The sequence below is a fragment of the Gastrolobium bilobum genome, unplaced genomic scaffold (genome assembly GCF_033153095.1).
Source record: "Gastrolobium bilobum isolate Gb01-03AN ecotype WA unplaced genomic scaffold, APGP_CSIRO_Gbil_v1 utg27994, whole genome shotgun sequence".
Taxonomy (NCBI): domain Eukaryota; kingdom Viridiplantae; phylum Streptophyta; class Magnoliopsida; order Fabales; family Fabaceae; genus Gastrolobium; species Gastrolobium bilobum.
Genome location: NW_026898550.1, coordinates 73,716 through 87,985, shown reverse-complemented (window position 1 = coordinate 87,985; position 14,270 = coordinate 73,716).

Below are 14,270 nucleotides of genomic sequence, written 5' to 3'. Positions count from 1 at the left end.
ATTGTTTACCGTTTCGGAATTCCAAGAGAAGTCATAACGGGCAATGGTACTCAATTCACAGACGCCAAGTTCCAGGAGCTAATAAGGACCTGCACATTCGACACCATTTCGCTGCAGTAGAACACCCACAATCCAACGAGCTAGTAGAATCAGCTAACAAAATGCTAGCTAAGGGAATCAAGAAAAAGCTGGAATCTCATGGGTGGAAAATCTGGAGAATGTCCTATGGGGCTATCGGACAACCGCCCAGTCTAGTACCAGAGAAACCCCTTTCAGATTAACTTATAGCACGGAGGCAATGATTCCTGTCGAAATTGGAGAACCCTCTTGGAGGAAAGACCATGTAACCGAAGTTACCAATAGTCAAAATCTCAATGAAGCGCTAGACCTCTAGATGAGCTCAGAGAGCGAGCAGCAAAATCTGAGTGCCAAACCAAGGAAAGGATAGCTGCTCGGTACAACCAAAGAGTAATCGTGAGAAGATTTGAAGTAAAAGATTTAGTTCTTCGGCGAGCAGACATCGGAAATAAGAACGCCCGTGAAGAAAAGCTCGCCCCAAACTGGGAAGGACCTTATCGAATTGCCAACAAATTAAGAGGAGCATATGCTTTGGAGACACTTGAGGGAAATGCCATCCCAAGGGCGTGGAACGCTGACAAGCTTCGATGATACTATAGCTAAACCGCAATGTAACCTGTATGCTACACTTTTTTCCTTCTCAAGATTTTGTCCCACTGGGTTTTGCCTGGGAAGGTTTTTAACGAGGCAGGTCATTTCTTGCTGTTGATCAATAAAATCCCATTGGTTTTAACGTTCTCTCTGTTATCTTCAAAGTTAAGGGATGGTCCTCACCCCTAGCCAACATCAAAGTTAAGGGATGGTTCTCACCCCAACCTAACGTTGAACTGGGATGGTTCTCACCCCCGGCCAACACCAAGATTACGGGATGGTCCTCACCCCCGCCTAACGTTGGACTGGGATAGTTCTCACCCCCAACCAACATCAAGATTACGGGATGGTTCTCACCCCCGCCTAACGTTGGACTGGGATGGTTCTCAGCCCCAGCCAACATCAAAGTTACGGGATGGTTCTCAACCCCGCCTAATGTAACACCCCATGTATACCCGGAATATTAACATTACATCGTATTAAGCGGTGCTTAATTAAAAATGTGGAATATTCTTTTTCTTTTCAATTATGACGTCATTATCAATTACCAACTTGATTACTTAATCAATTTCATAAAATATCGCCTGTATGTAAAATTGCAATAAGACATCTACCGAAATACCTCAATATATAGATAAAGTGTGTATCTAAATCACGACATTACATCAAGTAATCCGGACAATATCCTGATACATTATTACAACTCCAAAAGACTCAAGACATAACCAAGACATAATAATACTATGTGTCATGGACAATCCCCATGCTCACCAAATAAACATAGTAAACAACAAGTCTCAACATAAAACTCCAAAACATAAACTGAAGCTATAAGCATAAAAGCAGCATGCAAATCCAGCATCCAATCAAGGCAGCATAATATAACAGCAATCTAACTCAGCTCCGGCCTCGTGCCGCCTGAGGTCTCAACATTACCTGACCCTGAAATAAGCATTCCCAAGACGTGGGGTGAGATCTCTAAACTAGAAATCTCAGTAAGACAAGGGGTCCTCAAGGATCTTCCACCCAAGCTCACTTACATGTGCAATATAAGTTCAAAAAGCATTTATATCATTATCAGTTCCAAAACTATGTAGTGCAACAGATATCTATGGCATGTGTGTAATCACTATCTACTGGCCAGAGAAATGTAGGAACACGTCTATTCCCTACATGTAGTACAAGGAACACCGCTTGCACCTCACCCACAGCCTCACCCTCTTGTATGTTCTACATACTCAGGCTTACCGTATAGGTGGAACACCTCCATGCATATCAACAAGGCACTAACATACGATAGCTCAACAGCATTTCCAAAACATCAAAAGCATGTAACACAGCATGCATATACCATATCCCCATGGGACATGGTGGAACCACAACATGGCTAAACCGAGGACACGAAAGCTTACCTCTAAGCTAGCTATCCAATGCCACAAGCTCAAAGTCCAATCACAGCAGATCACAATCTGATATGGACCAAATATAAATCAATAAACATGTACCACATGCATACAATTAAAGACAACGTCTTCTCATTACGTTTTCAAGTCTTAAAGCTTCTAACAAAGCCACAAGCCCTTAATCCCATGATTCTGGCTTAATCCATTAAAAATAGAAGTTCAACTTCATCAATCTAGGGTCTACAAACCCCCAATAGCCTACTGTATGCACATCACAGCTACTGTTCTGCGAAATCCCAGAATATCCGGATACTCCTCGGGACCATATCCGGATATGCAATATCCGGATATCTCACTGTCCATATCCGGATATGCAATATCCGGATATACAGATTCATATATCCGGATATACAATATCCAGATATCCCAAAACCCCATATCCGAATACACATATCCGGATGTCATATCCGAATACACATATCCGGATGTCATATCCGGATATCCAATATCCGGATATTCCACGGGCAGATATCCGGATATTTCACGACAGAATGCAGTTTCTGCATTTTCGTGAAGATATCCCAAAAAGGTTCCCTTTTACCGATTTTAAACACCTAATCATGCATTTCTAGGCGTGTTCAACATTACCCAACAACAAGTTATCATCTTTTATTCATAACATGCATCAAGCTTCCATTTTTAAGCCTTAAAACTCAAGTTAAAGGTTGGTACACATACCCCAGCTCAAAACAGAAGGAAAGGTTGCCCTTTGGAGCTCACAATCAGTCTCAAGCTACTGTCACAAGAGGATGCACGAAAATGGTAAGAAAGGTTGACCCTTTAGCACCAAAGATCAACACTTGGACCACCAAAAACCCAAGACAAGGCTTCTTTCAACCCAACCACCAAGCTCAGCCCCCAAACAAATAAGAACAGTGGCTGATCACTCAGAAAAATGGTGTCTCCCAACCTCCCAAGGCTCACTCAAACAAGAACAAGTGTTTAGGAAGAAGGTTTTAAGGAGAAGCAAGCATAAAATGATCACAAAGTCTCAAAATGGAGCAAATGGCAATGGAACAGTATAGGAGGTCAGCCACCAAGGAGAACTCACGCTGGTTTTCTGGTATCTAGGGCAATGTGCCCTTAGTAAGTGTATTTATAGCCAAAACTCACTTAAGCACACAGTATTAACTTTAATTGCTACGCTTAGCATTTTAATCCCAAACTTTGGATTATGAAACTACATAATTTTCTAAGAATTAACATATTTTTCTTATATTTTTCTGAGCAACTTTCCGGTACGCGCTTTTCAAAGTCAATACCGGTTTCCAGCACCAGTTCTCATTATTTGGACTTGAAACTCGTTTTGCAAGTCCTACATATTATTCTAGTAATTATCATGCACTTACTTTAATTTTCCGGGATACTTTTTCGGCACGCATTTATACCGACTAGCAGAACCGGTATCTGCACTTTTCTTCCGAAAAGTGACTTTCAGCATTCTTAATCACTTATTATGATTAATAAGCCTCATAAATAATTATTAGGGTCAATTATGGAATCATTTCCTATTTTTGCATAATTAATTAATGAAATACCTTAATTAACGGTGCGGGTTCTTACACCTAACGTTGGACTGGGATGGTTCTCACCCCCAGCCAACATCAAGATTATGGGATGGTTTTCACCCCGCCTAACGTTGGACTGGGATGGTTCTCACCCCCAGCCAACATCAAAGGTAAGGGATGGTTCTCATCCCCGTTTAACGTTGGACTGGGTTGGTTCCCACCCCCAGCCAACATCAAAGTTACGGGATGGTTCTCACCCCCGCCTAACGATGGACTGGGATGGTCCTCACCTCCAGCCAACATCAAAGTTATGGGATGATTCTCACCCCCGACTAACGATGGACTAAAATGATGGATGCCTGCCGTTAATAAACAAAGTTAGCAATCGTAGGAAGAAGCCGAACACTAGGTTGTAAGAGAAATTAAGCAAAGACGCGACAAGAAGTGAACCAAGCAAAGGTTACAAATTGATTAAGCTACCACAAATGGCGTTACAAGTCTATGGTTGACATACCAACCATAGGTGGAAAGACAAAGTTAATGGTTGGCATACCAACCATTGGAAAAATAAAGAAAGGAAAAAACAAGTTAAAGTTGCCCAGGTCAAATGGTTTTATCTCCTGCGAGGGTAGCCTCCTCTTCAATTTCCAGAATCTGTTCAACCACGCCAGCAGCGACAGCACCACCACCCGCCTCTGAGCCTACTGCGGTCACCTCTGCAGTTTCCAGAGTCTGTTCCACCATGCCAGAGGCAACAACATCGCCACCACCCCCGCCTCTGGGCCAGATAAGTTCACGCCAGCAAGCCCGGTTGATAAGTCACGCCCAGCCTCATCCTCTTCAGGATTATCGTCACCGGTGGCGTCACTGGTAGGAAGGACTTCCGGCGAACCTTCATCCTCGTCAGTATCAGGGCCCTCCTCAATTACTGTCACCCCACCACCTTCTAGGCGCTCAACTATCTTGTAGCCTTCCACCTCGTAGTCTGGGCTGAAACCGGTCAAGTAGGATGCCGACGGAAACTTGCTGGAGTGCGTTGTTAAAAGAATCGTACATGAGGCTCGCCAAGGCTTCCTCCAATTTGAAAGCCCGCCCAGTTTCTTTTTTGAGGTCCTCCTGTGTGGCGTGGAGGTTCCCATGCGCGGAAAATAAGTCAACAGACAATTAGGTTTTTTCATATTGGATACCCTCTTTCTCCTTCCTGGACTCTTCCAGCGACTTTGATAGTCATCTTTTTTGGAGGTTAGGCGCTTAACCTCTCCTTCCGCCTTCTTCAGCTGTGCGGTCAGAGACTTGTTCACAGCTCTTTTGTCAGCAACCTCCTTACCAAGGCGGCCAACATCAGCAGTAAGATCATCTACCTTACGCCCCATCTCATCAAGGCGATCATCCTGGGAGGAAGAGCGACTGTCAACAGCAAGGGCAACCTCTTGCATTCCCAAGATATGGCCAATGACCACTTGCGTGCAGTTCATGAATTCTTGGCGATCAATTCATTCTGGCACCACCATCCTAGGACGCCTAATCTTAGGAAAAGTAGAGTCAAGGTCCCTCTCTGATAATTTGAGGGCCCTGCCAATTGGGATCTCAGCAGGAGGAGGAGGAGGATCCTGCGCACCAGCTGTTACACAAGGCTCTTCCCCATCAAAAGCGCTAGTTCCCATCATCCCATCATCGCCTAAGTCCTCAGGAAGGCCACCCGAGGCGTGGAAGTTGCTGTCAGCAAACTGCCTACACTCTGACTCATCTAGGCATGACATCATGGAGCCCCTTGGCGGAATCAAGCTGTCTACTCCCCCTCGTTTCAGACCTGACCCCCCACGAGCAGGCGATCTGAAAGTCGACTCACTCGCCGGCGAACCTCCCACCATATTCGTGGGCTCTTTAATTATAAGGCCAGTCGCCCTCTTCTCCAACTCACCGGCGGAAATATCTGCAGCTGACCGAATTTTCTTCTTTTTCTGGGTCACTTCTTTCTTCTTTCCTTTGTCCACATTTTTCCTCTTCGAGGCGGGGTTTGGGTTAACCTGAGGATCCACACCTGTAGCGGCTTTGAGCTTGGCGGCCGCCGCACATGCAAGTCTCAACGTCTCCATCGGCAAGCTCTCAACTGCAAGACAAGAAAGACAAGTGTTAGTAAAGACAGTTAATACTCACCACATAGTCACAAATGCGACAAACACAACCACACCTCCGTGACACAACACTCTCTTCGAAGGCCACCAGTCAAGGCCCCCCTTTACCTCTACAAACCAATCCACTACCAGCGCCTCTTCAGGAGACAAGGCTCCCCACCCAAACGAATACTGACTGGCGGACGTCTCATAATGGGCTTTAGTCCAGTATAGCGGGAACCGACTCTCCCCACTCGCCCGGTCAAGGAAAAAAGGTGATTCCCCCTCGCCAAGCAATGGTTCAATCCAGGAAAACGTATGCCTCCAATTCTTATATGAGTTGGCGTACTGGGCAAATATCGATCCCAATCTGTTGCCTGCCTTTAATGAAACCCAGCCAAGCTTCTTCAACGAAGGCGACACTTAGAAGCAATAAAAGAACAACCGCACAGAGCACACCCATCCAAAATATTGGCCTATCTTCTCAAAGACCCGAACAAACGCCCAAGCGTTTGGGTGCAATTGAGAAGACGCAATCCGTAGGTGGGCTAACACTCCCATCTCGAACTCTGATAAAGGGAACCTCACTTTTTGACCCGTGAAGTGAGTCTTGTACACCATGAACCGCCATCGAGATATTGCCACACTGCGAGGCTTGTCACAAACACGGTGATTACGTCCAACCGCAATGGTTTGCCACTCCGCCTCGTGTTCACCGTTTTTAGTAATATTAAAATTACATTCCGTTTGATAATCGCAGAACAGAATATCCCCGTCAACATAACTCGATGACGAGGAAGCCACCATCGGGTCTACCCAGCTCCTCGCCAAGAAGCGATAATCTTTCCGAGCAATCGCCATAAGTCAGGAGAGTATCTTCAAATCCTACCTGGGAGCGACAAACACACAATCAATCGCAAAATACTTCAACCGACGCCAAGAAGATCAACAGCGGGGCAAAATTCAAACCTTCATATCACCCCACTCACACTCCTGCGACCACAGACACTCCCCCTTACCAACAACTCAATAAAAAAAAACTACTGGAACACAATAAACTCACGGTGAGAATTAGAGGTGTCCGAAGAACTCAAAGCATAAAAATCTGAATGGCTTAAATTTGAAGGCCACCATGCAGGTGGTATCTTATAAAGTCCCAAGCCTTCATAAATGACATCCCACACGCCATACCTTGTAAGTCAACCATCCTCTGGGTGGTATCTACCCAATCGGTTGTCAATGGACTCGTCATACTTACGGCGATGGAAGGACTGAGAGATGTTGGGAATTTGGCCATGAGATGTACAAAGGGCAACCGATTGGGTAGATACCACCCAGACGCCTCACCAGAGTACGGAATCACAGGTCCTAATGCCCTCTCCGGTAGGAGATTTTGAATCTCTTCTTCACTAAAACCCAGAAGTTCAGGTATTCTACCATGGGGTAATGACTCAACCCCAGGAATTAAAGAGCGATTTGGGGCACGACTAGCAAGGTATTCCCGCACAGCTGGCCCCACTGCACTGTCATCCAGTGCGTCGAAAGCTTCATCAAACTCTTCCTCCTTAATTTCTACCTCCAACTCAGGCAATATTAAACCAGGGATAGGTTCCGTAAACTTAACCATCACAAGAAAAAGGCAAAAAGGAAGCAAAGCCAAAGAAATGCAAAGAAATACCAAAGGAGGAAGCCAAAAACACTATACCTGGGATACTGCAGAGAATGAAGAAAAGAAGACCGGCACGAGCACACTCACACAGTGGGAAAACAAGGTAGGAGCAATAGGGAGTCTGGGTTACGTGAAGAAGGTCCTCAAGGAGGTGCTTCTCCCCTTTAAATAGAGAGAAAAGGACCTGGATGGCATACACGTGTAAGACCCTTTTTTCTCAACCGTAGGATGGCACAACCGTCATGTAATGGGCGGTTGTGATGAGGGGCCAGATGGTAATTATAGGGGGACAAGACACCCCTCACGTCGCATTAATGCGCTGTGCCTCGTGACGCTTGAGTGCCTGCAGTTAATTACAGTGATGGAAGTACCCATCATTACTGCTCCTCGAAAACTGAAAAGCCACTTGCCTGTCAGAATGGTTGCCTTTTCCCAAAAAGCCCCTTTCCAACCACTGGATCGCCAAGAAGGCAACGCCAAAGTTATGTCAACCCAGGAAACCCCACTCGAAACCGCCAAACTCCAAATATTCGCTAAGTCATCAAGAGATCTCTGTCCGAGCCTATCCAACTGTGCAAATCGCCAAACAAGGCGTCACTAAAGCCTATTTACCTTGGCACCAACCTACGCTTGCTACCAAGCTGGGGGGCTCATGTTCCGAATGGCCCAACAAGGCTACGACCCAAAGGTCCAGGCCCAATCTCAACCCTCATTCCACATCAGCCCTACCAGCTGGTGAGATCCCCCAACTCCCATCACGACGAGTCTCCCAAGGGAAAACACCAAAATGTCCTACCTTGGGACCGTAACCCCCAAAGGTAGTCGCCCCAGATGTCATAAGGGGAAACTGCCCTTTGTCCCACACTGACACCGCCAGGCATAGGGGGTGCAGCGCTGCTATCACAACAGCGTCTGGCACGCCTTACACTGCAACCCCTAGCAGATCCCAAGGATGGTTGACCTCCACACCAGCCCAAGCAAGATTCACACCACCTTCTCTATAAATAGCCCTTGGGCACTTGAGGAAGGTATCTTATGTATCGTTATTATGCTCATTTGATTAAGTCACATACTCACACACCAATCTTCCATTGTTATTAGCTTGCTTCATATTTGAAAGAGTACCTTCTAGCCTGGTTTTTACCTTAGCTAGAGGTATCATCCATATAGTGACATCATCCTCAAAGGGAACATAGTGAGCTTATAGATTTCAGTACATATACTAACAATGGTTTAGGAAGAAAACATTATAGATAATATAGGGAGATTTTATCCATTGACATACATACATCAGCATTTAGTGTGAAAGATTTTCTATTATAAGTCATTAGAGTTAGTTTAGTGATGAGAGATTTTGATAGTTATGCTGGGTGGTATGTGTTCCGGTCTTTGTTTATATATAACAAAATAAAAAATCTACTATGAACTAAAAAACTAAATTGTTTATCAAAAAATAAATAAATTAATTAAAAGATTTGAAGATGCAGACAGACAGATACATGGTTCAATGTTTTGTAACTTTGGCACGTGTAGCGAGTACATTGCAACAAATTGACACGTATAAAGAGTCAATTGCTGTTGGGAAACAGCCTTATCCACATATCCAATCCAACAACCTTTGACTCCGCTATTCCCTTCACAGAAACAAATCGGATCCATAAATGGGAATTCGGATCGTGTACGGGCTGTTGTTCTTATCTGTGTCATTCGCATGCATCATGTTCCTCGATCTCATGCTTAGTCCTGTGTTCTTCTTCACCTCCTGAATCCGGTATCCGAATCCGAATCCAGATCCTCATGGGTTAGTATGTTATACACTTTCTTTGTAACACGTTATGTAAAATGAAATCAATTGTACGTTTGGAACTTCTGAACAATGCTCGATTTGATTGTGGTTGCTTTCTGGTGTTTCTGATCGATTATATCCGTTTCAGTGCTTGATTTTTAGTATAATTATATTATTAAATTGTAGAGTTTTCTCATAGTTTCACAATCTTGAAAATTTTCGATTTCTGAACGTGTGCTGTGTGTAAAAATGTGGATCTCCTTTCTCAACTTAGGATTATGCTGAATTTTATTAATTACTGAAATTGAAAATCACTGTTTTGTAACAAAATTAGTGTATTTACTGTGTAACCCACGCGTAATTAGGATTGAATATATTATTAAGATAAAGCAAAATCAACAAATGACACAAATTTAAAATTGGATTACTCGAATCGATTAAAATTTCACATAGTGATTGATATTTAGAAAAAAATCACAAGTTTCTCAATAATATATGCAATGTTATTAAAATCAGACACATCAATATGATTGGTTGAATTGGAAATTGTACCATCAACCTTTTCGGTCCAATCAATTGGTCAATCATGTATTTCATTCAGTTTTTTAGTTGAAGCAACTTTTAAAAATTATTGCAAAATATTTCATCCGGAGTGAAAAATAATAGTTGATTTGTCGAGGGATATCGAATTGGAACTTAGCATATGAGTAGTGGAGTGTGGTGCTAACCATTAAATCATTATATTCTGATTATCATATTATTTTATATTTTTATATTTATTATATGAGAAATGTTATATTTACAAATTTTTTGTTTATAAATTCTTACAAATTATATTAAGTATGATCGGTCATATTTTAATCAAGAGTATATGATCGATCATACTTAATATAATTTGTAAAAAAAAATTATAAACAGATCATTCCCTTTATTATACAGTGTTATATAAAATCAGTTTAAGCAATGGGTTATTAATGTGAGATCCCGATTCAGTCGATAACTGATTCAAATTCAATAACACTATATATTTTAAGGGTTTGGTTATGTCATTTTAAATAACATAAGTTATGTCATTTTAGAAGAGAGATAGACACAAAAAACTAGAAATTATGAGAGAGAGAAAGTGAGTGGTTTTTTTTTAATTTAAAATTTAAATAAAATTTGTTTTTCTGTGTCTGTCTCTCCCTTAAAAGGACAGAATGTTATGTCATTTAAAATGACAAATACTTTTCCCATATTGAAAAAAATGTGTGACATTTTAAAGGATATAAAGTTGTGTCATTTTAAGTGAGAGAAAGAGATAGATAAAAGGAAAGAGAGTAGAAAAAAATAAATAAGAGTATGGATCCTATCTCTTTATGAAAGTAAAATAACATAAATTATATCATTAAGATAAATAACTTGTCTTAAAATTTGATTTGGTGTATCATAGCATACCGGTTATGCAATTTGTGCCTAATATAAATAAGAGTAAAGTGTCTAAAAAAATGAAGGGTAAAGTACGAGTACTATTTGTTATTATTCTTAATTTTTTTTTATCATTTACTTGGGCAAAATGTTGACTAGGGTAAAGAAAGCACAACATATAGCCCTCAGTTGAATTCAATACTGTTAATACCCTTAAAATTTTAAACAAGGTAGTTTTGATTAATTAACTCTTTATGTTCGCATATGAGTTACTTATGCAATATTAATATATTTTCATATATATATATATATATATATATATATATATATAGACTTATCATTTCACAAGCTGGTGGAGAGAACTTTATCTCCGGTTACTATATCATAATCATACAAAGATAAATTAATGGTGATAAAGGAAGAGAGAGAAAAAGAGAATCATAACCATTCAAAGATGAATCAATTAATATAAGGAAATAAATAAACAAAATGACGTCGTTTTGGGGTGGCCGGAGATAAACTTATCTCAAGTTGCCGGAGAAATGTTTTTCCCTATATATATACTCGGTGTAATGTAAATATTATTAAAGTATTTAAATGATCCAATTAATAACCAGTTGTATTCTAATTTATTTTTTGTTAAACCCGTTGTTAAGAGTATGCTCGTTAAATATATTGATAAATATTATTAAGTTTTCATGTAAAATCTTCAATTATTGTCATCTAAATATTTAAATTATATATATATATATACACACACATACATATAGGGTTTGGTGTTTGTCATTTTAAATGACATAAATTATGTCATTTTAGTAGAGAGATAGACACATAAAATAAAAATCATGGGAGAGAAAAAGAAGATGTTTTTTTTTTTAATTTAAAATTTAAATAAAAAAATTTATTTTGTGTCTATCTCTCTCTTAAAATGACATAACTTTATGTCATTTAAAATAACAAACAGTTTTTCCATATATACAAATAGAATTAACATTTTTCCTATCACATGAGATGAAGTTATCTCTTGCAACATCAAAACGTCATTTTGGAGTTTAGAATAGAAAATAAAGAGTATTCTAGTAAAATACATATTACAATAGGAAAGTAAAATTTTTATAATACCTTTTATTTTTATTCAAAACCCCAAAACGATGTCATGACAAGAGATAACTTTATCTCCAGATAAGAGAAACACTTTTCCTTATATATTAACATGAAAAAACACTTTATCTCCTAGTCATCTATTCCTAGTAAATAAGGTGCAGGTCCAAATGTGTGTCAGAGTTGCTCTAATCATGAAGAAACCATTCTTCATGTATTGCGAGACTGTAAGCACGCTAAAGAAATTTGGCATGATTAGTTTAGAGGGCACGTACCTCATAATTTTTATAGTTTGTGAATCGATGACTGGCTCCAAAAAAACGTAGAAGGATCATGGCATTTTAGTGGAGATTCTGACTGGAGAGACATATTCTTCCCAACATGCTGGTTTATATGGACTTGGCGTAATCAACAAATACATGACATGAATTTTCGTAGACCAAATATATATCTAAGTTGATAATTTCGTTTTTTATAATGCATGTTAAGAGTGCCAAAGATAGAGAGAGTCATATGTCTAACAGTGGCAATAGAGATTTCCCCCGACGACAATGGTCTTATCCTAATCATGGCTGGTTCAAACTCAACGTAGATGGAGCTTTGTCTAGCGCAACAAAACAAGCTACCTGTAGGGGAATTTTAAGGGACTGCAACGGAACATTTAGAGGTGCTTTTAGCTCCAATATTGACTTCTATAATTCTTTAGACGCAGAATTATGAGGTATTCTAAAGGGGCTAGAGATGGCTTGGGGATAAGGGTGGCAATTTATGACACGACCCGTCAACCCGACCCGGACCCGACACGAAATTTTCGTGTTCGGGTCAACCCGTTTAATAAATGGGTCGTGTTCGGGTTGAAGAAAAATAACACGAAAAAATTTGTGTCGGGTTACAGGTCAACCCATGAACCCGCTGACCCGCAAATTTATAAGGTTATTGTGGTCATTTTATCTCATGGTATAAAAAGGAAATGTTAGGGTTTGAACTCTTCTCATTTTTTACTCTCCACGGCGCAACACATAGCTCCTTTTCTCTCTCACTTCGCCAGTTCGCCCTCCAAACACCGTCGGCTACTTATCTCTCTCTGTTTCCCATCTCTGTCTGCAAACCTTCTTCCATCTCATCCAAACTGGTACGAATAAATCGTTCAACTTCTATCAAACTCTCTCTCTCTCTCTACTGATCTCTCTCTGTTACCCATCTCTGTCTGCAAACCTTCTTTTACTTCCACCTCCTTTTGACTACTTACTGCCATCGTAAATCCAATTAGGATACATGTGCTTTGTTTCCAGAGTTCCCTTCTATCACCAAGGATGACTTGTCCTCAATTGAGAAAAATATTCAAACACCCAAGTATGCGCTGGAGTTCCTGTGCTTTGATTAAAAAAATGCAAAATAATTAAAGAAGACAAATTTTCTGATTGATAGGTGAACCAATTATAGTCTGCATCAATTTTCTTTTTTTTAAAAATAAAAATAAAATAATATGTTATTAGTTACTTGGGTTTTATTTGTTATATAAATTTCTTATTTATATTATAATGTGTATTAAGATCTTATTTTGATTGGAATTAGATCTTAATATGATTTGAATTAATATCATTTTGTGTTTACTTGGGTCGGGTCGTGTCGTGTTGGGTCGATTCGTGTTAGGTCATGTCATGTAAAAATAGGTTGTGCTCAAATTCGGGTTGACAATCAACAGGTCGTGTTCGGGTTGAGTTTTATAACACGAATTGTTAATCGTGTCGTGTTCGGGTTGAGCCTATTCGTGTTCGTGTCAGACCCAGGTTGACCCGAACCCGACCCATGAACACGAATTGCCACCCCTACTTGGGGAACAGGAATAAAGCATTTCAAGGTTGAATGTGATTCAACTAATGCAATTTCATCTGTGCAAGAGAGGCAGGAGGATCCAAGACTGTCCAAAGTAGTTAAACAAATATGAAAATAGATAGAGGAGGATTGGGAGGTTTGTTGTAAGCATACATGTAGGGAAAACAATGCTTGTGCCCATTGGTTAGCAAAGAATCATCGCAGCAATGACATGATCCAAGTTCAAAATAACCCTCCCCTAAGTCTGTTGGAACTGATGTCTAAAGATGTCCTTAGTGTTTCATCTGCTACTAGATTAGCAATGTAATATTTTTTTCTTTGGGGCTTAGACCCTCCTTAATACAAAAAAATAAAAATAAAAAATGAATGGGGAGTTGTAGAGTTAAGGCTCGGTTTGTAACCTTCAAGGGGTATATTATCTCAATATAAAGGGCTCAAGGAGGCAATTATACTTGGAGAGTGTCATATACTTCGGCAAGTGCATCAGTCATACAAGTAATATAGTGTAAAAGAGTGGGGTTGTCGTTCCCACGAGAACTGATTATCAATCACTAACTTATCTAAGCGATTAAAGTTGGATCGATCTTAAAATGGATTTGTTGAGAACATTGGGTTAAATTGTAAAAACAAAATTTTAAAGAAAATATTTTCAATTTTCAATATTAAAACCAAGAACAAAATGTAAGAACAAAGAACGCAAGAAACAGTTTAACTTTT